Genomic DNA, 27,196 nt, shown 5'->3' with positions numbered 1-27,196 from the left:
ATTACTATTACCAATACAACAACTACTACTATTACTAATACCAATACTACTACTACCAATACTACTACTATTGTTACGTGGTCCTCCCGGTGACTACCTGGTCTCGGTGACCCCCGGACCGTGAGAGGAACTCCGCCAGAAAGATATATTATTTATGCGCTTTCGTAACGCAATCAATATGAATTCCAATCAATAAGACACCCCACACCAAGGATCCGGAACAATCAATAATATTTTCCCCGAGCAATCAACCATCAACAACCATCAACAACCATCAACAATCAACAATCAATCACCAATATTATTAAGATGGCCATCTTATATGTCCCGGCTCTGCTCCTGGCTTCGCCTGCCCGGCTCCTCCACTGTTTCCTCAGGCCCGCTCCCGTTGTTTGTGGCCGTTGTTTGCGGCGGTGGCTGTTTGCCGCTGTGGTCTTGATTAGCGGCTGCAGTCGTTTGCCGCTGCGTTTGCCGCTGCGTTTGCCGCTTTGCCTCCTCGACCTTGGCCTCGTACTCGTCCCTTCGCTCCTGCCTGGCATGGCTCTGAAGTACTCCGCCGCAAGGCTTCTTCTGCTCAATACCCGCTCCACCCCATCATGCATCTCTGCCATCAAATCAAATGGACTCCTCCGACGACCCAGGTACATTCACCGTGGCTCCGGTCGTAAGTTTGTTTATTTGCAATCAGGTCACTCCATCCCCGTCCTCTGGTCGGCTCAGCGCACTCTCACTCTTCGTCCCAGCGCACCTGGTCACAGCAACCCACACGATCGCACCTCCTGCCTACGAACCCTGGCTAAATCACCTGAATTCATCCCTGCTGTTCAAAACAACATCAAGCTCACCCTGTTCAACACCCGGTCCCTCAACAACAAATGCCTCATCCTGAACGAATACATCCTGGATAACAAACTGGACTTTCTCTGTCTCACCGAAACCTGGCAACAACCTCTGGACTACTACACACTTAACCTCACCACACCCAATGGATATTCCTACGTCAATAAACCACGCTCGGAGGGCCGAGGTGGTGGAATTGCCGTTATCCACCGTCAAGACATCAAGACCAACCTCATCTCCATCTCATCTGCTCCATCATTTGAACACCTGGCTTTAAAACTCTCTGGTCACACGCAGTCAGTCATGGCTGTCGTCTACCGCCCTCCCAAACCACACCCATCATTCCTGTCTGACTTCTCCTACTTTCTGACCCAGCTATGTTCCCTCTCCCCCTCAATCCTCCTCCTTGGTGATTTCAATATCCACATGGACTCCACTGACTCCACAATAACCACTGACTTCACTGATTTACTCACCTGCTTTAACCTCACTCAACATGTCGACTTTCCTACCCATATCCGTGGTCACATTTTGGACCTTGTCTGCTCCACTGGATTAAATTTGCACCATCTCTATGGCTCCGACCTCACCCTCTCTGACCACTTAGCCATCACTCTGACCATCAACATCCCCGCCCCAACACCAAGGCATTATCGCACAATCAACTTCCGTAAGCTAAACGCTCTTTCACCTACCTCATTCTCATCCACCCTCTCTGAAAAAATGTCCACTTCTCCCTTCATTGACCTCCACACCCCTTCCGACCTCACTGACTACTACAACCACACTCTCTCCTCCTGCCTTGACCAGCTTGCACCTGTAAAAACCAAAACAGTTTCTTTCACCCATTCTGCTCCCTGGTTTACCCCTGAACTCCACCTGATGAAAACACGTGCTCGCCAACTTGAAAGACTCCGCAATAAAACGGGTCTCACAGTTCACTCCCAAGCCTACAAGGACCACATACAACACTACAAAGATGCCCTCTCCCGCGCCCGCTCTGCCTACTACTCTCAAATTATCCACTCTGGCTCCGGAAACCCAAAAGCACTCTTCTCGACAATAAACAAACTCCTCCGCCCCCTGAACACCACCACCCAGTCATTCACAGTAGACAACTGCATCTCCTTCCTCTCTTTCTTCCAACGCAAAATTGACAACATCTACAACAGCTTGACCACCGCCGCACCCGCTCCCCCTCCAACCACCTGCCCCCCCCCCCTTGTCCTGCCATCCCCTGTCTCGGTTCTCCCCAATCTCCCCTACTGACCTCTCTGAACTCCTCATAGGAATGAAAACTGCCACCTGCACTCTTGACCCCATCCCCTCCAGCTTTGTCAAAGCCTCCCTCCCTGCTCTCTCTCCACTTATCATTGCAACAATAAACTCCTCCCTGTCTACAGGCATCGTCCCACCTTCCCTCAAAATTGCTGCTGTTACCCCCATTCTAAAAAAACCTGGTCTAAACCCTGACACCCTAAACAACTTCAGACCCATCTCCAACCTACCCTTTCTGTCAAAAGTTTTGGAACGCGCTGTAGCCACTCAACTCAAACATCATCTCTCTGCCAATAACCTGTATGAAACATTCCAATCCGGATTCCGCTCCAACCACAGTACTGAAACTGCTCTCCTCAAAATCACCAACGACCTTCTCCTCTCCTCTGACGCTGGCAACCTCAACATTCTCGTCCTCCTCGACCTCAGCGCTGCCTTTGACACCATCGATCACACTATCCTCCTCACCCGACTTGAATCCACCTTTAACGTTACCGGCACTGCCCTCTCTTGGATTAAATCATACCTCTCTGACAGATGCCAGTTCATCTCCATCAATAACTGCAAATCCCCCACTGCTCCCCTCCCCCAAGGTGTCCCCCAAGGTTCAGTTCTTGGCCCCCTCCTCTTCATCCTTTACCTGTCCCCGCTCGGTCACTTAATCCGCCGTCATGGTCTCCAATTCCACTGCTTCGCCGATGACATCCAGCTTTTCATCTCCACCAAGTCCGTCTCCACCGACACCCACTCTATCCTGACAAACTGCATCACTGAAATAAAATCCTGGCTTCAAATCAACTTCCTCAAGCTTAACTGTGATAAATCTGAAATAATCATCATTGGCCCAAAAACGCTCACAAAATCCACCCATAACTTTGCCCTCAACATCGACGGTATCCCAGTATCCACCTCCCCTCACATCCGGAATCTTGGCGTCATCTTTGACCAAACCCTTTCCTTCGACAAATACACTAAACAGATCACAAAGTCAGCCTTCTTTCACCTGAAAAACATTGCCCGTCTCCGCTCATCCCTCTCCTCCACGGCTGCAGAAACCCTCATCCACGCCTTCATCACCTCCCGTCTGGACTACTGCAATAGCCTCCTCTATGGTTCACCCTCAAAAATCACCAATAAACTCCAATACATTCAGAACTCCGCTGCCCGTCTACTCACCCATTCCCGGACCCGTGACCACATCACCCCCGTCCTTTACAAGCTTCACTGGCTCCCCATCCCCCAGAGAATCCAGTACAAAATCCTCCTCTTGACATACAAAGCCCTCCATAACCTGGCCCCATCCTACCTGGCTGACCTCCTCTCCAGACACACTCCCACCCGCAACCTCCGCTCTGCTGGTACCAACCTCCTGACCCCCTCCATCCGGACCAAATTCAGATCCTGGGGGGACAGGGCCTTCTCCATCGCTGCTCCCACCCTCTGGAACTCACTACCTCACACCATCAGAGACTCCTCCTCACTCACCACATTCAAAACATCACTAAAGACCCACCTGTTCAACACTGCATTCAACATTCAACCCACAGCATTTAACCCCTGACTATCTCTTCTCCTTCTCCCTCCTTTTGCTTTAAATATTTCCCTATTGATTCTTGTCTTTTTGCAATTGTTGTTTTCATGTATTGTTATGCATTATGTTTGCCACTCTGTCAAAGCGCCTTTGGGCTTCTGGAAAAGCGCTATACAAAATAAATGAATTATTATTATTATTATATATGTGTGTCCCCTTTCCCCACTCCCGACCCCTTGGGTACTCACGACCCCTGGTCTCTGTCCCTCACAATGTCTCTGGGCCCCTCCTGACCAAGATGAAGGTCGGCTTCTCCGCACACGGGCGGTTGAACGAACCCCTGGCTGACGTGCTCCCAAACGTGCACGTCACGTACCGGGAACAACGGTTGCAGCACACACCTCCTTGCCAAGCAAAGCGGGCAAAGCAACGCGCAGCTTGTCCAGCGCGCAAGGCCCAAGGTGCGACCCGTACGCGTCCTTGTAGACGGTGAGGCGAACTGTGTAGGACGCTTGGTTCCGTGCACGAACCCAAGGCAACTTGATGTGTCAAGGGGTAATTCTTTTCGCCAGACGGGTTTTCCAACGCAGCGTCAGACGCTGCTCAATATCGATACCCTCGCCTCGGAGCTCGGCGAGGAAGAAGAAGATCGTCGCTTCTCCAGGACCTCGTGTCTTTCTCCTTCCGTTTCCGGTCTCCTTTTCCCCAGAAGGGCTCCTGACCCTTTAATCACAACAACCTTTAATCGACTACACATTGATAAGCAAAGACCTGAATAGTAATTCACATGAATTCGTAACACTCCCCCCCTTCAAGAAAGAAAGTTTGAACCCAGCGAAAACTTTCTTTGCCAGCCAACTGGGATAAACCAACCAGATAACTCTCCCCCCCCCAAATCATCAGTTCCCCCCAGGCACAGTCATCACTTAAAAATAAAGCAACAATATTTCACCCAATCCCCTAGATTAATTCCCTCTGGACCAAGCGTCAACCCTTCTAGTTTCTCTTGAATGACGGTTAAGAGGTGGTGACCAAAGCCCCAAAGTTAAACCTCTCGATAGCACTTTTTCGGAAGGCCCAGCTGAGTATTCCCTACATGGACGCCTTAAGGAATGCGGAGTTTACGGTTAGTCCGGGGAGGAAAGTTCATTACATGGACGCCTTTAAGAACGTGGAGTTCACGGTTAGTCCGTGCAGGAAAGTTCACTACCTGGACGCCTTTAAGAACGTGGCGTTCACGGTTAGTCCGTGTAGGAGCCCCGGCTCGGCGGCTCCACCGTATATAGTGCTTCAACTTCTCCAGACTCCTAACAGTTACGGTGGGACCCCTTGTCCCAGCCGTTACCTGACTGGCGGTCTCCTTCCCGGCCAGTGCTCTGACATTCATTCTTTCGGGAGGTGCCGTAACTCTGGGAGCCTCCATAGTAATATCGGCTGCTGCCAACACCAAAACTACCGCCAAGTGGTCCTCTTCTGTAGACCTCTTGACGCCTACGAAATGCCTTCCCTACTGTTATGGTCCGACCTTCCAAATCCTTACCATTCCAATTCTTCTCTGCCTCCCTGGCGTCTCTTGTGCTTGCAAACGTGACAAAGCCGAACCCTCTTGACCATTGCGTTTCCCTGTCTTTTACCACCCGCACTTCCACCAGCGGCCCATATCTGTTGAAGACAGAGGTCAGAACTTCTTCCTCTGTGTTGAAGTTCAGTCCCCCTACAAATAGCTTGGAACTTTTGTCGCCCTTCCGAGCTGGGGTGGTGTTATTTCCCCTGCGGGGCTCTTTATCCCCCCTCGGGTTACCATAAATTTGCCCCCCGGCCAAATCATTCCCGATAATCACAGATATTCCCTCTACAGGAAGCGTGGCTTGTAAACCGACGGTGACCGGTCCTGACACCAAATCGGATTCCAAATGGATGACATGAAGTGGGGCACGAACACAGCCACCGATCCCTTGTAACCGAACACTATCACCAGTTGCGGTACTCTTTGACAATGGCAAAATGCCTTCAAGCATTAAGGATTGATGGGCTCCTGTGTCCCTCAAAACCCTAACTGGTCTTGGGTTAGTCAAGTCTCCCTTGAGTGAGACCAACCCCTCATAAATAAATGGTTGGTAACTCTTCTGTGGGCGATTTCTTACGCTTGCCATCGCATTCGGAGTGGTAATAGTCAGACTCCGCTCTGGGTTTTCCCTTTTCATGAGGTAACAACTGGACATCAAGTGTCCAGGTTTCTTGCAAAAAGCGCAAGTAGGCCCGGAGGAAAAACTCGTGGTCTGCCTCGGGCCCCCCGAAAAATAAGTTTGTCTTGGGCCCGTAGTCCCCTGATTTCGAACAGTTCGGGTATCAGCGTTGTCCCCATATTCATCTCGCGGCCGCCGCCATGTATTGTCATTCTCCGCACCTGCTGTTCCACACCTCCCCTGCGGAGATATAGGCGGGGAGTTAGGTTCGTGGACCCCTATCCGGTGTGTTAAGGCATAATCATCTGCCATGGTAGCTGCGTCCCACAACTTCGGTACTTTCTTTTCCTGCAGGTACACTTTGATGTCCTCGTGGACACACTGTTGAAATTCCTCCACCAGCATCAGGTCACGCAATGCTTCGAAGTCGTTCCCGACTCCTTTTGACTCACACCACCGATCAAACATATTTTCTTTCACTCTAGCAAACTCCACATGGGTCTCACTCTCCCTCTTCCTGGCATTCCTGAATTTTTGCCGGTAAGCTTCCGGAACCAACTTATAGGCTTTGAGGATGTGCTTCTTCAATACCTCATAATCTGCACATTGGTCCATTGGTAGCGCCGAATAAATCTCTTGAGCTTTACCCACCAGCACACTTTGCACTAGTATGGTCCAGGCCTCCTCTGGCCAGTTTAACTGTCGAGCCACTTTCTCAAAGTGTGGAAAAATTGAGTGACTTCCTTTTCACTGAAGGGTGGAACCAGCCTCACATGTCTGCCCACCTCCCAGGTGTTCTGGCTAGGTGTCGACCCCGTCAGCAAGGGTGGTACCTCTCCCCGTTCTCTCATTAAATCCAGCTCCTTGAATTTAATCTCTTGCTGAAGCGCCAGATCCCGTTCCTTCAACTCCCTTTCGGCTTTTCTCTCCTCTGCTTCGAGTTCCCTGGCAGCTCTCCTCTCCTCTGCTTTTCTCCCTTCTAACCTTTCCTGGAGTTCTCGTTCCACTCTCCTTTCCTCTGCTTGTTTCTCTTCTCTCCTCTCTTCTGCTTTCCTTTCTTCTTCTGCTCTTTCCTTTTCTGCTTTCCTTTCTTCTTCTGCTAACCTTTCCTGGAGTTCTCGTTCCACTCTCCTTTCCTCTGCTTGTTTCTCTTCTCTCCTCTCTTCTGCTTTCCTTTCCTCTTCTTTTAACCTTTCCTGGAGTTCTCGTTCCACTCTCCTTTCCTCTGCTTGTTTCTCTTCTCTCCTCTCTTCTGCTTTCCTTTCTTCTTCTGCTCTTTCCTTTTCTGCTTTCCTTTCTTCTTCTTTGATCCGTTCCTGGCTCCGTAATTGCAACTCCAGTTTCCGGAGCTCAACGTCTTCTGGTTCTTCGGGTAGCCACTCCCAGGCTAACTCGTCCCATGTTCCTAATCCCACCATAGACTGTATCACCGTGGTCTGCAACTCTGCCTTCCTCAAATTAGTTCGGACCTCCAAGTTAAAATGTTTGGCCAATTTCAAGAGGTCCGACTTTAGTAACGCTCGGAACTGTGCCTCACTCGGGGTTACCGCAAAGTTCTGTGCCACAAACGCCATGGTGCCTATCGTTAACACCTGTTAACCTTCACCCAAGACTTTACCCCCAATTTCCCCAAAAATTTACCAATTAATACTTAATTAATAAATTTGTATTAATAAAAATATTATTTTATTATTTTATACAATTTTAGATCCCGGACAAGCCCCCAATTCTGTTACGTGGTCCTCCCGGTGACTACCTGGTCTCGGTGACCCCCGGACCGTGAGAGGAACTCCGCCAGAAAGATATATAATGTATGCGCTTTCGTAACGCAATCAATATGAATTCCAATCAATAAGACACCCCACACCAAGGATCCGGAACAATCAATAATATTTTCCCCGAGCAATCAACCATCAACAACCATCAACAACCATCAACAATCAACAATCAATCACCAATATTATTAAGATGGCCATCTTATATATGTGTGTCCCCTTTCCCCACTCCCGACCCCTTGGGTACTCACGACCCCTGGTCTCTGTCCCTCACAATGTCTCTGGGCCCCTCCTGACCAAGATGAAGGTCGGCTTCTCCGCACACGGGCGGTTGAACGAACCCCTGGCTGACGTGCTCCCAAACGTGCACGTCACGTACCGGGAACAACGGTTGCAGCGCACACCTCCTTGCCAAGCAAAGCGGGCAAAGCAACGCGCGGCTTGTCCAGCGCGCGAGGCCCAAGGTGCGACCCGTACGCGTCCTTGTAGACGGTGAGGCGAACTGTGTAGGACGCTTGGTTCCGTGCACGAACCCACGGCAACTTGATGTGTCAAGGGGTAATTCCTTTCGCCAGACGGGTTTTCCAACGCAGCGTCAGACGCTGCTCAATATCGGTACCCTCGCCTCGGTAAGATCGTCGCTTCTCCAGGACCTCGTGTCTTTCTCCTTCCGTTTCCGGTCTCCTTTTCCCCAGAAGGGCTCCTGACCCTTTAATCACAACAACCTTTAATCGACTACACATTGATAAGCAAAGACCTGAATAGTAATTCACATGAATTCGTAACACTATCAATAAAACTACGACTGTCAATACTACTACGACCAATACGAATACTACTGCTACTGCTACTACTACCAGGGTAAACGTGGAGGCATACTTGCTAATGAGTTTTCCAGTTTGAGGTTTATTCCAGACAGATTAGGTTTTGAATGCAAACATCCCTCCTGGTGCTTTATAGGCAGGACGTTGCATCATCAGAGTAACGTATTTATTTTATGAAGAGGCTTGAAGGTCTGGTCAACTAACACTCATTTGTGGATACTTGTTGTTCTCTTCTTCCCTTTATAAGGGGTGAGGTCTAATCGCACCAAGCTCCTGCCCTGCCTTGACCATGATACTCCTCCACTCCCCTGAGTACTCAGCTAACTCTCTCCACTCTTCAACCACCAACACCTTACTGATATCCCTCTTCACATAATCCTCCCATCTCAGCCACGGTCTCCCATCTCACTCTTTTCCTCCTACCTTGCACCCTCAACCTATCTGCTCTCTTTGCCATTCTTTCTACCCCATCCAGACCAAATATCCAGCCCATCTAAGCCGACATTTCACCAATCTTCCCGTAAGGGCTCATCTGCACACCAATCCCCTCACTAAGTTCATCCATTCTCCTTCTATCCACCCTCTTCATTCCCACAATCCTCCTAACCCAGTTGTTATCGTAAACCTGCAGCCTCTGTTGTCTCTCTGTCAGTGCCACCATCTCCAGACAATAAAGGTAGGCAGGCGTTACGCACACCATCACAACCTTTCCTTTCAATCTCCTTGAAATCCTCCTATCTGCTTTTACACCCTCCACTATCCTACACACATGCACAACCACCTGAATCCTCCTCCGTACATCTGCCTCCAACTTACCATTCCCGGTCACTGTTCCCCCCAGATACTCAAACCTATTTCCTTGTCTGATCTCTTTCTCTTCCAACCTGATATTCATTTCTTTCCTCTGCTGCCCAACACACATCATCTCCATATTCTCCATGTTCATTTTCAGCCAATGTTTCTCAAATGCCTCCTTCCACTCCCCCAGTACTTCCTACAGCTCCCGCCCACTCTCCACCACAACAGCAAGATCGTCCGCATACAATATCCTCCCTGGAATACCCCTCATATTCACCTTCCTGCTTACCAGCTACATCACCATGATAAACAGGAGTGGGCTGGGAGCGCTTACCTGCCTCAAACCGATGATGACATTGAACTCATCTGACATCCCAGGACAAACCAAAACTCTTCCCTTTGTTCCCTTGGACATCCCTTCCACCAATCTAACTTCTGCTTCCGGCACTCCCATCCATCTCAGTGTTGCCATCACCATCTCTCTCGGGACAGTGTCATAGGCCATCTCCAGATCCACAAATCTCAATGCCATTTTACCTTGCACCTCCAAACTATTCTCCACCAGCTGTCTCAGTGTGAACATCCCTTTTCTCATTCCCCTACACTTTCTGAACCCCTGCTGCTCTTCACCGATCTCCTCCTCAAAACGATTCCTTATCCTCTCATCCAGAACCCTCTCCAACATCTTCATGACATGACTCAGGAGCGTAATGCCCCTGTACTTCCCCAGATCTTGAACATTGCCCTTCCCCTTCCATATCGGCATAATTAACCCTGTCCTCCAATCCTCTGGAATTGAACCCTCTCTCATGAATACATACATTCAACAGCCTTTTCATGCACCTGACTCCAACTTCTCCCACTGTAATTATCATTCCTGTACATACCTCATCAATGCTTGGCACCTTTCCCTTTTTCATCCTCTTCAATGCTGTCTGCACTTCCTCTTCCGTGACCTCCACCAACTTAACTTTTCCCTCCACATAACTCGGTTGCTCCAGCTCGCTGTTGCTTCCTTCTTGGTTCAAAGGCTGTTTGAAATATCCTTCCCAAACCTTCAATACTGCACCCCTCTCTGTCACTAGCCTCCCGCCTCCATCCTTATAATCACTGGCACTCCCTTCATGTCCTTGCTATCTACGTCCCTGTCCCGAGCCAATTTATAGATCATCTTCCCCCCACCATCCTCCTCCAACTTGTTATATACCTCCTTTTCCATATCAGTCATCTTATCCGCAGTTCTCCTTGCTGCTTTATTCTTCTTCCCATACAGGTGCAGCAACCACGCATTCGGGTGCCTCCCTCTTTGCTTGATCTTCTCCATCCTCTTCCAAACCTCCTTCTTTTCACCAACTGCCTTCGCTACTTTCCCCGTCCACCGTACCTGGTTTCTATCCCTAAACGATGCACCCTTTCCTGATGTCCTTCCAGGCAACACTTCTGCAATTCCCCTAAATGCCTCTCCATACTTCTTCCACTCCTTTTCCAAATCTTCTGCTTCTTCACAAAGTTGATCATACCTGGCCCTCCCCATCGCCTTGTACTTGTTGGTGACGTTTCCCCTACACTTCACCCACATAATAACCTTGCAACCCCTGCTCTTAACCTCCCTCCTTTTCTTCATCCTCACCACAAACACCACAGGCTTGTTTGTGCTGGGAGGTAACATGCTGTCCAGCCACTGCCTTGCAATCCTTAACCCTCCACAGCTGTTGCTTCCTTATCACCACCAAATCCAGTTCTGTTCTCTGGTTGTCCACTCCTATCGGTAATCATGTGGCTTTCCCACTTTTGAAAGAATGAACGATCTATGGCTATCCCATTCCTTGCCATCAGCTCCACCAGCTATTGACCCTCTATATTCCTTGTTCCCCCACCAAATTTACCAACACATTCCTCTTCACTTGGCTCCACTACGCCAACATGCGCTTTAAAGTCGACCACAATGCACAGCATCACCTCAATCTCAAACATTCCCATTATCCTCTTCAGTGTGTCTCTGAATTCCTGCTTCTCTGTCCTAGACCTTCCTGTTTGTGGCTCATATACTGACATCACACACACCATTTATCTCTGAACCACCACCCATGCCATAACTATCCACCCCTCCCATCTTTCTACTCTAACCACCTGCTTGCTGATCTCGTCCGAAACTATTATTATTCCTACACCATTACTCCTTCCATCCACACCTGTGTGCAACATCTTGTATCCTCCGACCAACCTCCTCGCCCTATCCCCTTTCCTCTGGTCTCCTGCACACACAACACTTCCAACCTCCTTCTCTGCATCAACTCCACCACCTGAACCGTGCAGGGACGACCCACGAAGGGAAACCGAGCCAAGTTCACAGGCCCAAGAGTGAAACACAAACCACCCCGACGAATCACAGCATTTAGAGTTGTGCCAACAGGCACAACAATGAAAGCCCGCCCGATGTGTTGAACCACACTGCACCTCTCCGCATGACGAGCAGTGTCCACAAGATACACACCCGAACATGTCGTGGGAGAAGGAAGGGAAGTGTAATTGAGAGGGGGAATACAGACGGAATGATTGAACTCTGACATGGAGCACCTAGACACGGACACACACAGCCACCATCTTGAATTTTTCAAATATGAATCAAATACGAATGATGAATATTATTACGTTGTTGGAAAAGGGTAGGTTATCATATGCGGCCACCATATCAAAATGATTCCTGGTTTGCACTTTAGGTCATCCTTGGACATCACAATATTTGATCTATTAGGATAGTCATGACAGAAGGTTTTTGGGAATGAGAATTGCAGGTTCACCTAAAAATCCCAAAAGGACACATGTTTAGCAATTTGTTAAACAATGTCTATCAGTTCATTGATATTGAAATCGACTGTTGCCATGACATCATCATCATCAACAACAACAACAACAACAACAACAGCAACAGCAACAACTAGATGGTATTCATAGAATACTTACCCTGCGCAGTCAACTTGTTGCGAGCCAACTCTTCTGTTTTTGAACATTGTTTTTCTTTGATCCAATATGGCTGCCAGACCACGTAATCGATGACATCATAAATTTATATTCTCTAATATAATTGTTGCATAGATCATGCTGAATACATTTCAAACTGATCAGACTAAGCGTTTTTCCTGTCGAATTATGACGTCATAATAATGGCACCAATGACGTCATCGCTAACAACACCTATTCCCGATATGGAGTTCTTTACAATGAGCCATGTTTCAATTTTTTCCATGCAGCGGTTTTGGAGATATAGAGGTGAAACATTTTTCGGTTTTTCCAATATGGCGCCTGTACCACATGACCGATGACGTCATGATTATCATTACAATATTCTAAAGGAGGAGGCGCTCCGGTGGTGAAAAATTCGTGTCCATCAGGCCAAGTTGCTGAATTTTTTAAAATAATGACCAGATGGATGTGCTGTATTTGTCGAATTATGACATCATAACGAAGGCACTGATGGACATCATCATTAACATATCTTATTCCCCATGGGGAGTAGTTGACAATGAGCCAGGTCGAAAAAAATTTCCATGGAGTGGTTTCATAGATATAGAGGTGCGAAGTTTTTTCAAGATGGCGCCTGTACCACGTGACCTATGACGTCATAATAATCATTAAAATAGTCTACAGGAGGAGGCTCTCCTATGGTTAATATTTCATGTCAATCGGACGAACAGTTGCCGAGAAAATGAATTTATAAAATTCAGACATGTACGTATGGTACATGGCGTACGGAGGTACATGGCGTACATGGCGTACATGGCGTACATGGGATGGGAGGTACATGGCGTACGGCACACGGCACACACACGTATGTAACTGAATGCTTAACCCCACTTTTCGCTTCGCGAGCGCAGGGTAACAACAACAACAACAACAACAACAACAACAGGTGGTGTAATGGTTAGAGTGTCTGCTTTGAGTTTGGGAGGTTAACGGTTCGGAACCTCGGCTGAGTCATACATACATACCAAATAGTAAATACTATTTAAATGGTACGTAGGTGCTGTTTCATAGTTTTGATGCTCAGCATTTAAAAGGATAGAGCATGGAAAAACGACCGCAAGTTGGCATTACTAGTGCAGGCTTTGATGGGCCTAAATATGTCCTCCTCTCCTACATTGAAGTTCCTTGTAAGATACTGTAGCGGCTGCCGCTGGGGTTACACAATCGCCTTGCACCTATCAAGGACGCGGAGCGATCACCAGGCCGGGCTCGTCCAGGACGCCCGGGCAGGCCCGCGCTCGACTTGCCAGGCCTCGGTCGGGACGCCCGGGCAGGCTCGCCCTCGGCTTGCCAGGCCGCAGCCGGCCCGCGGGGCCACGCCCCCTGGCGCCAGGCCTGGGCAAACCCCCTGGCGGAATAGATATATATTGCCGACCGTAAAACGTTTTTCCCAGAGTGCCTGAGTGTTTGATTCTAATAAAGCAGCTCAGATGAATTCAAGCTTTTTGTCGCGTCCATTCTTTCGATCGACGTGGGAGCCACAGCTCCTTCATTGGTGACCTACCGACATGGACACGGCAGTCGCCCTTAAACTGCCTACCTTCTGGGAGGCTCACGCGGCGGTTTGGTTCGCACAAGCGGAGTCCCTGTTCGCCCTGCGGGGCATCACGGCGGACGACACCCGCTTCCACCACGTGGTCGCTGCGCTCGGTTCAGCCACCGCAGCCCGCGCCCTGAGCCTCCTCGAGAGCCCGCCAGCCGCGGACAAATACGGCGCGATTAAGAAGCTTCTCCTCGATGCTTTCGCCCTCCCAGCGGCGGAACGCGCACGGCGCCTGCTCGATTTGCCGGAGCTCGGCGACACGCGCCCTTCCGAGCGAATGGACTACATGCTTTCGCTGCTCGGCGAGCACTCTCCGGCATTCCTGTTCCGGGAGCTGTTCCTCCGTCAGCTGCCTAACCCGGTACGCCTCGCCCTGGCAAGCACGACGATCACAGATCCCCGGGCCCTTGCCAGAGAAGCCGACAAAATCTCCGCCGCGGGACAGCGCATCGCAGCGGCGACATGGGACCCGCCGCCGCCTGATGCACCATCCATGGCGCCCGAGCACCCGGCGCGTTCGACGGCCGAACTGCCGACGCAATTGGCGGCCGCTATACCGAGCCGACCACGTTCAGCACGACGTCCGAAGCCTCCACCCGACCAAGCGTGGTGTTCCTATCATGCCAGGTTCGGACAGAAGGCCCGGACATGCCGACCCCCGTGCACCTTCGGCGGGTCGGGAAACGGCCAGGCCGGCGTTCATTACCTGCCATGAGCGCCGGCCACAGTCACACGGGCAACTTACTGTTCATCACGGATAAAGCGTCCGGACGGCGCTTCCTGTGCGACACCGGCGCCCAAGTGAGCGTCATGCCCGCCTCTGACCAGGACAGGCAATCCGCGGTTTGCGGCCCCTCCTTGGTTGCGGCCAACGGATCGACTATCCGCACCTTCGGCCCGCGCAACGTCACCCTCTGCTTCGGCGGCCAACGCTTCGCTTGGACGTTTGTAACCGCCAACGTGCCCATGGCTCTGCTCGGCGCCGACTTCCTCTGCGCACACGGACTGCTGGTGGACGTCCAACGGCGTCGTTTAATCAACGCTGAAACCTTCAGCTCCCTGGTATGCACATTGAGCAGCTCCGCGCCGACCGAGCTGGCATGCACCGTCCCGGCGGCGAACGAGTTTGCTCGCCTGCTCGCGGAGTTCCCGGCCCTCACGCGGCTGACGTTTTCGGCCGTCGCAGTACGGCATGGGATCGAGCACCACATACCAACCACGGGCCCGCCGGTCTATGCCAGGGCCCGCCGCCTCGACCCAGCCAAGCTTGCCGTTGTGAAGGCCGAATTCGACGCGTTGGAGCACCTCGGCATCGTGCGGCGCTCCGATAGCACGTGGGCCTCGCCACTGCACATCGTGCCAAAGCCGGGGGGTGGATGGCGCCCGTGTGGCGACTACCGCCGTCTTAATGACGCTACAACACCCGACAGGTACCCGATCCCGCATATCCAAGACTTCTCCGCCCGTCTGGCGGGACGGGTCATTTTTTCAAAAATTGATCTCATACGGGGATATCACCAGGTACCTGTCAGGGCGGCCGACGTCCCTAAAACGGCAGTCATCACGCCGTTCGGCTTATTCGAGTTCTTGCGGATGCCGTTTGGTCTCAAGAACGCGGCTCAGGCGTTCCAGCGCTTGATGGACGGCGTGCTGCGTGACCTGCCGTTCCTTTTCGTTTACCTGGACGACATCCTCGTCGCCAGCACGTCCCGGGCCGAGCACCTCCTCCACCTCCGAACACTGTTCGGGCGCCTCAGCGAGCACGGCCTCATCGTCAACCCGGCCAAATGCCACTTCGGCACGACGGCCGTTGATTTTTTGGGCCACCACATCACCAAGAACGGGGCTGTGCCGCTGCCAACCAAGGTCGAGGCCATCACCACTTTCCCGCGTCCCCGCACCATAAAGGCCCTGCAGGAATTCCTGGGAATGGTGAATTTTTATCACCGCTTCGTGCCCCGCGCTGCTCAACTCATGCGGCCCCTCTACGAAGCCCTCCGGGGCAAGCCGGCCAAGCACGACATCGCCTGGTCCGCAGCAATGGATGCGGCCTTCCAAAGCTCAAAGCGGGCCCTCGCCGACGCAACACTGCTCGCTCACCCGGTGCTCAACGCTCCCATCGCCCTCACCACGGATGCCTCCGACTACGCGGTGGGCGCCGTACATGAGCAATGGGTGAACGGGGTTTGGCAGCCACTCGCTTTTTTCAGCCGGCAGCTCCGGCCGAACGAGCTCAAATACAGCACGTTTGACCGGGAGCTCCTCGGTCTACACCTGGCCGTCCGCCATTTCCGCCACCTCCTGGAGGGCCGACCTTTCACGGCGTTCGTCGACCACAAGCCGTTGGTTTACGCCATGGCCAAGGTCACGGAGCCATGGTCGGCCCGCCAACAGCGCCACCTCTCCGCCGTGTCGGAGTTTACCACGGACATCCGGCACGTCGCCGGCAAAAACAACGCCGTGGCCGACTGTCTTTCCCGGGCCAGCGCGAACGCGGTCCACCTGGGCGTGGATTTTGCGCTCATGGCGGCGGACCAAACCACCGACACCACGGTGCAAGCCCTCCGGGCGGCGGACACGGGCCTCCGCCTGGCCGACATCCCCTGCGCGGACACTGTCCTGCTCTGCGACGTCTCCCAAGGCCGGCCTCGCCCCATCGTGCCCGTCACCTGGCAACGCCGCATCTTCGCCTCCCTCCACGGCCTTTCCCACCCGGGCCGGAAAGCTTCCCAGAAGCTGGTGTCGGCGCGTTTCGTCTGGCACGGCCTTCGTCGGGACGTCCGCGATTGGACCAGCGCCTGCACCGCCTGCCAACGGGCCAAGGTCCACCGACACACCCAGGCCCCGCTGGCACCTTTCACCGTGCCCGAACGACGTTTCGACCACGTCAACGTGGATCTGGTGGGCCCCCTTCCCCCATCACGAGGGTTCACACACCTGCTCACCATGGTGGACAGGACCACCAGGTGGCCGGAGGCCGTTCCCCTCGTCTCCACCACCACCGCCGACGTGGCGCAGGCCTTCATCGCCACCTGGGTCGCCCGCTTCGGCGCACCGGCGGACATCTCGTCAGACCGCGGACCACAGTTCACCTCCGAGCTGTGGGGCGCGGTCGCCCGCAACCTGGGGGTCAAGCTCCACCGTACTACGGCCTACCACCCCCAAGCAAACGGGTTGTGCGAGCGATTCCACCGCTCCATGAAGGCCGCGCTCATGGCCGGCCTTCAAGACGGCGGTTGGGCCGACCGGCTGCCGTGGGTCCTTTTGGGCCTTCGCACGGCCCCCAAGGAGGACCTCCAGGCATCCACCGCCGAGCTGGTCTATGGCCAGGTGCTACGCGTCCCGGGCGAATTCGTGCCCGACGCTACCAGCCCCTGGTCCGCAGCTCGCCAGCGCTCGGACCTCCAGGAGGCCGCCCGACGGTTTGCCCCCGTGCCGACATCCCACCACGGTGACCCCCAGTCCTACGTCCCCCCAGCACTCCGCACCGCGGAGTATGTTTTTGTGCGTCACGACGCACATCGGCGGCCACTCCAGCCGCCGTACGACGGGCCCTTCCGGGTGCTGCGACGGGACGACAAGTCGTTCGTCATCGACATCGGCGGCAGGTCGGACCGGATTGCAGTGGACCGCCTCAAGCCGGCGCACGTGGACGTCGACCACCCACCACGGGTGGCCCTCCCGCCGCGGCGAGGCCGCCCCCCGTCCACGGTGCCCCCCACTCGACCGCCCACCACCTCACCGGACCCCCTCCCACGACCCACCAGGGGTCGCTTCGGCCGGGTCATCAGGACCCCCCTCAAGTTGACCCTGCCGGTGCAAGTCGATTCTGGGGGGACGTGTGTAGCGGCTGCCGCTGGGGTTACACAATCGCCTTGCACCTATCAAGGACGCGGAGCGATCACCAGGCCGGGCTCGTCCAGGACGCCCGGGCAGGCCCGCGCTCGACTTGCCAGGCCTCGGTCGGGACGCCCGGGCAGGCTCGCCCTCGGCTTGCCAGGCCGCAGCCGGCCCGCGGGGCCACGCCCCCTGGCGCCAGGCCTGGGCAAACCCCCTGGCGGAATAGATATATATTGCCGACCGTAAAACGTTTTTCCCAGAGTGCCTGAGTGTTTGATTCTAATAAAGCAGCTCAGATGAATTCAAGCTTTTTGTCGCGTCCATTCTTTCGATCGACGTGGGAGCCACAGCTCCTTCAATACCAAATTATTAACCCATAACTTCATAGATCGTCGGAGTGCCTTGGGGAAATATGGGAAAATGGACGCGGTGATGCTGATGCCATTGCGTTCATGTCACCAGAGCAAGCTACGGTACCGTACAGTACTTTCAGATCGCCTTTTCTCGAAATGTGAAAGGGAAAATTCCATAGAGACGATACATAGCCCTTATTAGCCCCATTGCAGCACGTCAAGTACGAGACGGCCCGTTTTTTAAAACTTGTTAACGTGTTTATTTATTTATTTTACATTCAGCCTCAATGTGTCTGGAACAGAGGTTTGTTCCATTACCAGTACTAGCAACGGTACCCACACTATGGGTGGAGCTTCAATTGGGAAGCCCAAATGAAAAGGCAAAATATCAGAAATTGAAGGCTTTTTTTATTTTAAACAATTCATATAAACATCCGTTGAATCACATCACACGCAAATCATCAAAATCTAAACAGGACATGGCGCCCATTTTGAAAAAATATTGAATTCTTCAAAACAGAAGCGGCCGCTACACGTCTTTCTCAGTCGCATGTTTATGTGTGAAGAGTGCGCGCCGAATCTGTAACACGGAAGCGGCCGCCACAGATGTTTCTCAGTTGCTTTGCACACGCTGCCGTGTTACTTCGGAGCCGCACGTTTATATAGGAAGAGTTCGTCAGGAGTCGATCTACTCTCTCCTGGTACGTAGAATAAACAGTATTTGTAGAATTTCAACAAAAGCCACATCACTGTTCATATCGGTAACTATTATTCCATCGTGTTGGGAAAAACTGGAAAATTGGAAAACGGAAAAATTGGAAAAACAATATAGCCTATTTTACCCCAGTGGTCCCAGGAATGCCCACCCAAAATATCGTTGCGATTGGTTGAGCCGTTTTTGCAGTACCTTCGAACGGACCGACTTTGCACCTTCATATCTCTGAAAACTCCATGGGAAAAAATTGAAACATGGCTCATTGTCAAGTATTCCCCATGGGGAATAAGATATGTTAATGATGATGTCATCAGTGCCTTCATTATGACGTCATAATTCGACAACGAACAACGCTTAGTCTGAGAAGTTTGAAATTTCGTGAGTGTGATCCACACAACAATTATATTAGAGAATGCGAATTTATAATGTCATCGCTCACTTGGTCTGGCAGCCATATTGGATCAAACAAAAAAAAACCTTCAAAAACATAAGCGTTTGCACATTATATGAATACCATCTAGTATCCACATGACACTAATATTAATAAGTTGATAATGGAACATACCCAAGGCCATAAAATTTTTACCAATTGAGCTTTTGTCATCAAATCTTCAGTAAACCTTTATGAAAATATGGAGAGAGCACAAATGAAAAAAATGAACCATTTTTTAAACTGGCGTTTTCGTCAAGTTTAGTTCAAGCACAAAGCGGATTGGCTTTGCATTTTGAGATGCTTTCTGGTTTGGTTTTATTTACATAGTCTGAGGCTAATGGAGAAGCTGCAAACAAATCACACACACACACACACACACACACACACACACACACACACACACACACACACACACAATCTGGTTTTTTCATTTCTGTTACTCACAATTCTGTCTCTCTTATTATTCACACAGGCACACAAACAAATGCATCCACACACGCACACACATATATATATATGCACATATATACACATACACATACATATACACACACACACACACACACACACATATGCACATATACACACATCCGCATACACACACACACACGGATATATATGTACACACATACATATATACACATATACGCATACACACATACACATATATATGCGCATATATACACATACACACATATATATATACACACACACACACACACACACACACACACATATATATATACACACACATATACACATACACACATACATACATATACACACGCACATATACACACACACACACACACACACATATATACACACATACATATATACACACACACACACACACACAAAGATATATATATACACACACACACACACACACACACAAACACACACATGGATATATATATATATCATATATACACACACATACGGACATATATACACATATACGCATGCACACATACACATATATATGCGCATATGTACACATACGCACACACACACACATACACATATATACACATACATACATATATATACACACACACACGCACATATATATATATACACATACACACACACGGTTGGCAATATAGCCTGTTTACCGGTTGTGCTGAGGTGTGGCAGCAGCTGTTTTCTGCACTCTCCACCTTCTCAAACGTCACAGGATCACACAGATTAAGATAAATCTCTTCCTTGTTTGCTTTCACACAGATAAGCTGTCTAGGCATCTTCATTCATCGTTATATCTTTCCTCCTGTCTGTTAAGTCTTGTCCACATGTCTGTCTACTCTTATATTTCCTTCCAGCTGTTATAAGCTTGTGATTCACGAGAATTACATGTCCAATTCCATGTTGGCACCTTTTTAAATAATTTGTCACCATAGACTACTGATGTCATCTAGAGCTCTCAACCCTCCTTGATGTTTACTTTTATTGTCGGTGTTTGTTTGTTGCACCACACTCATTGTTAATTTTGGACTACGTGTTTGTTTGTTATACCACAGTCATTGTTCATTTAGGACCATGTGTTTGTTTATTGTACAACACTCATTGTTAATTTTCGACAATGTGTTTGTTTGTTATGCCACAGTCATTGTTCATTTAGGACCATGTGTTTGTTTATTGTACAACACTCATTGTTAATTTAGGACCATGTGTTTGTTTGTTGCACCACACTCATTGTTAATTTTGGACTACGTGTTTGTTTGTTATACCACAGTCATTGTTCATTTAGGACCATGTGTTTGTTTATTGTACAACACTCATTGTTAATTTTCGACAATGTGTTTGTTTGTTATACCACAGTCATTGTTCATTTAGGACCATGTGTTTGTTTATTGTACAACACTCATTGTTAATTTAGGACTATGTGTTTGTTTGTTGTACTACACTCATTGTTAATTTAGGACCATGTGTTTGTTTGTTGTATTACACTCGTTGTTCATTTCAGACCATGTGTTTGTTTATTGTACAACACTCATTGTTAATTTAGGACTATGTGTTTGTTTATTGTACAACACTCATTGTTAATTTAGGACTATGTGTTTGTTTGTTGTACAACACTCATTGTTAATTTAGGACCATGTGTTTGTTTGTTGTATTACACTCGTTGTTCATTTCAGACCATGTGTTTGTTTATTGTACAACACTCATTGTTAATTTAGGACTATGTGTTTGTTTGTTGTATTACACTCGTTGTTCATTTCAGACCATGTGTTTGTTTATTGTACAACACTCATTGTTAATTTAGGACCATGTGTTTGTTTGTTGTATTACACTCGTTGTTCATTTCAGACCATGTGTTTGTTTATTGTACAACACTCATTGTTAATTTAGGACCATGTGTTTGTTTGTTGTATTACACTCGTTGTTCATTTCAGACCATGTGTTTGTTTATTGTACAACACTCATTGTTAATTTAGGACTATGTGTTTGTTTGTTGTATTACACTCGTTGTTCATTTCAGACCATGTGTTTGTTTATTGTACAACACTCATTGTTAATTTAGGACTATGTGTTTGTTTGTTGTACAACACTCATTGTTAATTTAGGACTATGTGTTTGTTTATTGTACAACACTCATTGTTAATTTAGGACTATGTGTTTGTTTGTTGTACAACACTCATTGTTAATTTAGGACTATGTGTTTGTTTATTGTACAACACTCATTGTTAATTTAGGACCATGTGTTTGTTTGTTGTACTACACTCATTGTTAATTTAGGACCATGTGTTTGTTTATTGTACTACACTCATTGTTAATTTAGGACCATGTGTTTGGTTGTTGTACTACACTCATTGTTAATTTAGGACCATGTGTTTGGTTGTTGTACTACACTCATTGTTAATTTAGGACCATGTGTTTGTTTATTGTACTACACTCATTGTTAATTTAGGACCATGTGTTTGTTTATTGTACTACACTCATTGTTAATTTAGGACCATGTGTTTGTTTATTGTACTACACTCATTGTTAATTTAGGACCATGTGTTTGGTTGTTGTACTACACTCATTGTTAATTTAGGACCATGTGTTTGGTTGTTGTACTCCACTCATTGTTAATTTAGGACCATGTGTTTGGTTGTTGTACTACACTCATTGTTAATTTAGGACCATGTGTTTGTTTATTGTACTACACTCATTGTTAATTTAGGACCATGTGTTTGTTTATTGTACTACACTCATTGTTAATTTAGGACGATGTGTTTGGTTGTTGTACTACACTCATTGTTAATTTAGGACCATGTGTTTGGTTGTTGTACTACACTCATTGTTAATTTAGGACCATGTGTTTGTTTATTGTACTACACTCATTGTTAATTTAGGACCATGTGTTTGTTTATTGTACTACACTCATTGTTAATTTAGGACGATGTGTTTGGTTGTTGTACTACACTCATTGTTAATTTAGGACCATGTGTTTGGTTGTTGTACTACACTCATTGTTAATTTAGGACCATGTGTTTGTTTATTGTACTACACTCATTGTTAATTTAGGACCATGTGTTTGTTTATTGTACTACACTCATTGTTAATTTAGGACCATGTGTTTGGTTGTTGTACTACACTCATTGTTAATTTAGGACCATGTGTTTGTTTATTGTACTACACTCATTGTTAATTTAGGACCATGTGTTTGTTTATTGTACTACACTCATTGTTAATTTAGGACCATGTGTTTGTTTATTGTACAACACTCATTGTTAATTTAGGACCATGTGTTTGTTTGTTGTACTACAGTCATTGTTAATTTAGGACTATGTGTTTGTTTGTTGTACTACAGTCATTGTTAATTTAGGACTATGTGTTTGTTTGTTGTACTACAGTCATTGTTAATTTAGGACCATGTGTTTGTTTGTTGTACTACAGTCATTGTTAATTTAGGACCATGTGTTTTTTGTTGTACCACACTCATTGTTAATTTAGGACCATGTGTTTGTTTGTTGTACTACACTCATTGTTAATTTAGGACTATGTGTTTGTTTGTTGTGCTACACTCATTGTTAATTTAGGACTATGTGTTTGTTTGTTGTACAACACTCATTGTTAATTTAGGACTATGTGTTTGTTTATTGTACAACACTCATTGTTAATTTAGGACCATGTGTTTGTTTGTTGTACTACACTCATTGTTAATTTAGGACCATGTGTTTGTTTATTGTACTACACTCATTGTTAATTTAGGACCATGTGTTTGGTTGTTGTACTACACTCATTGTTAATTTAGGACCATGTGTTTGGTTGTTGTACTACACTCATTGTTAATTTAGGACCATGTGTTTGGTTGTTGTACTACACTCATTGTTAATTTAGGACCATGTGTTTTTTGTTGTACCACACTCATTGTTAATTTAGGACCATGTGTTTGGTTGTTGTACTACACTCATTGTTAATTTAGGACCATGTGTTTGTTTATTGTACTACACTCATTGTTAATTTAGGACCATGTGTTTGTTTATTGTACTACACTCATTGTTAATTTAGGACCATGTGTTTGGTTGTTGTACTACACTCATTGTTAATTTAGGACCATGTGTTTGGTTGTTGAACGACACTCATTGTTAATTTCGGACTATGTATCTTTTGCTTCTTCCTTAATCTCTTTTAATGATCTCTCTTCATCAAATAAAACTCCCTTTCAATCTGAACAGCCTATTGCAATCCCCAAATGAGTAATACAACACTTCTTCAATCATGTCGTGGAGACATTTGTTGTGACCTCACAACCAAAACGATTGTTTGGCATGCTTTGGGAATGGATAAGGCCTATAAAGGGTGATTACATTTCTATCCTCATTCATGGTGATGCCTGTCACAGAACAGCTCGGATAGCAGGAGATCTCATGCAGATATTTTGATCGTCAATGGCTAACAGTAAGAGATTTGTCCAGACAATCACTTTAAACAATATAATTTTATGATTGTTAGCCTCTCATGTTTGGACGGTGGAGGGCATGTGTGTGTTTGTGTGTATGTGTTGGTGTATGTATGTGTATGTACGTGTGTGTATGTATGTGTGTATGTGTGTATGTATGTATGTATGTGTGTGTGCGTGTTTGTATGTATGTATTTGTGTGTGTGTATGTATGTATGTATTTGTGTGTGCATGTATGTATGTATGTATGTATGTATTTGTGTGTGCGTGTATGTATGTATGTATTTGTGTGTTCGTGTATGTATGTATGTATGTATTTGTGTGTGTTTGTGTGTGTGTGTGTGATTGTGTGTGTGTGTGTGATTGTTTGTGCACATGGATGTGTGTGTGATTGTTTGTGCACATGGATGTGTGTGTGATTGTTTGTGCACATGGATGTGTGTGTGTGTGTGTGTGTGTGTGTGTGTGTGTGTGTGTTTTTTGGGGGTGGGGTGTGTGTGTGTGTGTGTGTGTGTGTGTGTGTGTATATGTCTGTGAATGAAAGAGAGGGATAGAATTGTGAGGAACAGAAATGAAAAAACGAGGTGTGTGTGTGTGTGTGTGTGTGTATGTGTGTGTATGTGTGTGTGTGTGTGTGTGTGTGTGTGTGTGTGTGTGTGTGTGTGTGTGTGTGTGTGTATATTCTGGGCCAGCTGAACTCGTTAAAGCCATAGGACACAAGGAGGGATGTGCCGGTAGTGAAGAGTAGGAGACCCACAGTTGTTTAAGACAGTAACTTGGAAGTTCCCCAGGGTCCCAGCATACAAATATATTTTGTGAACGATACAATGGGCTCTTTAATGTCCACCAGCAAAATATGGCATATGGGACCCTGGCTAAACATCCCGTCTGATGGACGATAATAATTGATGCAATGTCCTGGCTGTGAAATACCATGGTGACAGTATTTTATAGCTAGGGTGGGAATCTGACTTAATAAGTAAAAGTGGAGTGCTCTTCACCTACCTATGGTTATAGAAGAGCAAGTTTAACATTGGAAGATAAAAATCAGAAGTAAAAAAGAATGATTGTGAAAAGTCGATTTATGATGAACACAAGCTCATGGAAGAGTCGTGCGACAGGGGACAATGGACCAACAGACTAAATGGGGTGCAAAGGAAAACTGTGGGATAACAATGAGCATGTACCATGGAATAAGAAGAGGAATAATATTGCAGAAAAGTGGGAATAGGACCTTGGCAGGTATAGTAAAGCTAATTCGTGAAAATGGGATAGACCATTAGGTTGGAGTGGTAGGAGACTTCAAATCCCATTCTCAGGAGATCAACACAAGAATCAGGAAGAGTTCCAGAGGTGGGAAACGAGGGGTAGGAAAGAATCGAGGCTGGGGATGAGTTTAGAGTTTCTGGGAGAACACGTGTGACCTGAAGGAGAAGAGGCTGGATGGAGAAGTGAGAGGAAAGGAACAGCGAGACCGGAATTGGGAATGTAAAAAACTGTAAGACCCCCAACATGTCCATGATGAACAAGAAGGAGACCCTAAGACTCATCTTCCTGATGTGAGATTCCAATGACAATGAAGGCCTTAGGTTTCAGGGCCCAAAGGGTGCGGGGGAAGGGCGGTAAGCATAGCTACACCAGTGAAGTGTCGGAGCGATATTCCATGACACTCCAGATGAAAACTTTGTGCACAGCTATAAGATGAGGAAGCCAGAGAAAGGACTTGGCTCTGCAGGGAAATCTTGGATGGCGGCAGGCGTTAAAGACCAGCTTGGAGATATAATCTACCCAAGACTGGTTGTTGCTGATACTAAGGCCCAGTATCTGTTGTGATTTTAGTTTTCCCAAAGGTTGACCACATTTGGAATTTGCCTGCTGGTCTTTGTGGATGGATAAAATGATATTTGGCATCTTTCTTGCAGTAAAAGACATGTTTCCGTTCCTTATCAGCAGAGAGAGCGAGAGATGCTGTTGTCGCCTTTCTTGTTGAGGTGGAGGAGGTACAGAACTATTCTTCAGAGAGAAGGTATCTACAAAGTGATACAATCGATTTTTTTCAATGAAAAAGACGTCAGTGAATAGTATCACAAACAGCATTGGTCCCAGAAGATCTAAAGGGATGCCGGACTTGAGGTATATCGTGGGATATATTTCTGCCCAACGCATCCTGTTCCAAAGAAAATCTGATAATCACTCGAGGAGACAACATTATATATACCAATAAGGTAAAAGGTTTGCTGTTTGCACCACTAGTTGGCTCTTAAGAGAGGTATTTATATTCTTTATACTTTAAAAAACAACTCCAAAGCAAAAGCAAATGAAAGAAAGTAGGCCTCAAAGTTTCCGGCAGCAAGCTCCACCCATCGACAGGAGGAAATAACTGGAACGACTAGGAGCAGAGTTTATAAGAACTGCACATCCCCCATTGGTTAGTTATTGTGAGATGCTGATTGGTTGTTCATTGTGTGTTGCTGATTGGCCAGTGTGGTTTTACTCATCGTGACCCATTGTGCTCGATGTGTTGATACCAATGTTTGTAGGGGTCTGCTTGTTAATGAGGGAGAGCCAGATATGGCTAATGGGTGGCCCGTTTTCTTTGGTGGAGCCTCTTTCGGCTAAGGCTACAAGATGGACACTCAGATATCAAACTGCACCTGTAGGTCAGCCTGGGCAGCGCTACATTGTATAATTATAAATCATAAATGTGCCCATGAAAGTCAGTGGTGGCAACAACTTGGGCATCACTGCACAGCATCTGCAGCCAGCTGTGCCCACTTTGGACATCAAGGGCAGCAGTCATCATACTCATACATCATACTCATACAGTCATCATACATCATCAAGGGCAGCAGATGCGCCTATGTGCATCAGACTTCACGTTGCATCCACTGCACCTCCAGCCAACGATGCTCATAGGAATAGTGAGTGGGAGAGGGACAGCACTGAAACAATGGAATACTGAAATCTCAATGGAATACTGCTCTCCCCTCTGGTCTGGTGCTCCTGCCTCACACCTAGCTCGTCTTCACGCTCTTGAAACCAAAGCGTTCAGAATCATTGGAATCTCCCGCGATGAAGCTACCTCCGAGGGCCTTTCACTCACTCACCGCAGGCAGGCTGGTGGTCTTTCCGTCTTCTACGGACTCCTCTCTGGCCTTGCCCCCT

The sequence above is a fragment of the Myxine glutinosa genome, chromosome 1 (genome assembly GCF_964187855.1).
Source record: "Myxine glutinosa chromosome 1, kmMyxGlut1.1, whole genome shotgun sequence".
Classification (NCBI taxonomy): domain Eukaryota; kingdom Metazoa; phylum Chordata; class Myxini; order Myxiniformes; family Myxinidae; genus Myxine; species Myxine glutinosa.
The sequence above is the reverse complement of the archived record's forward strand: the minus strand, read 5'-3'. Positions refer to the sequence as shown.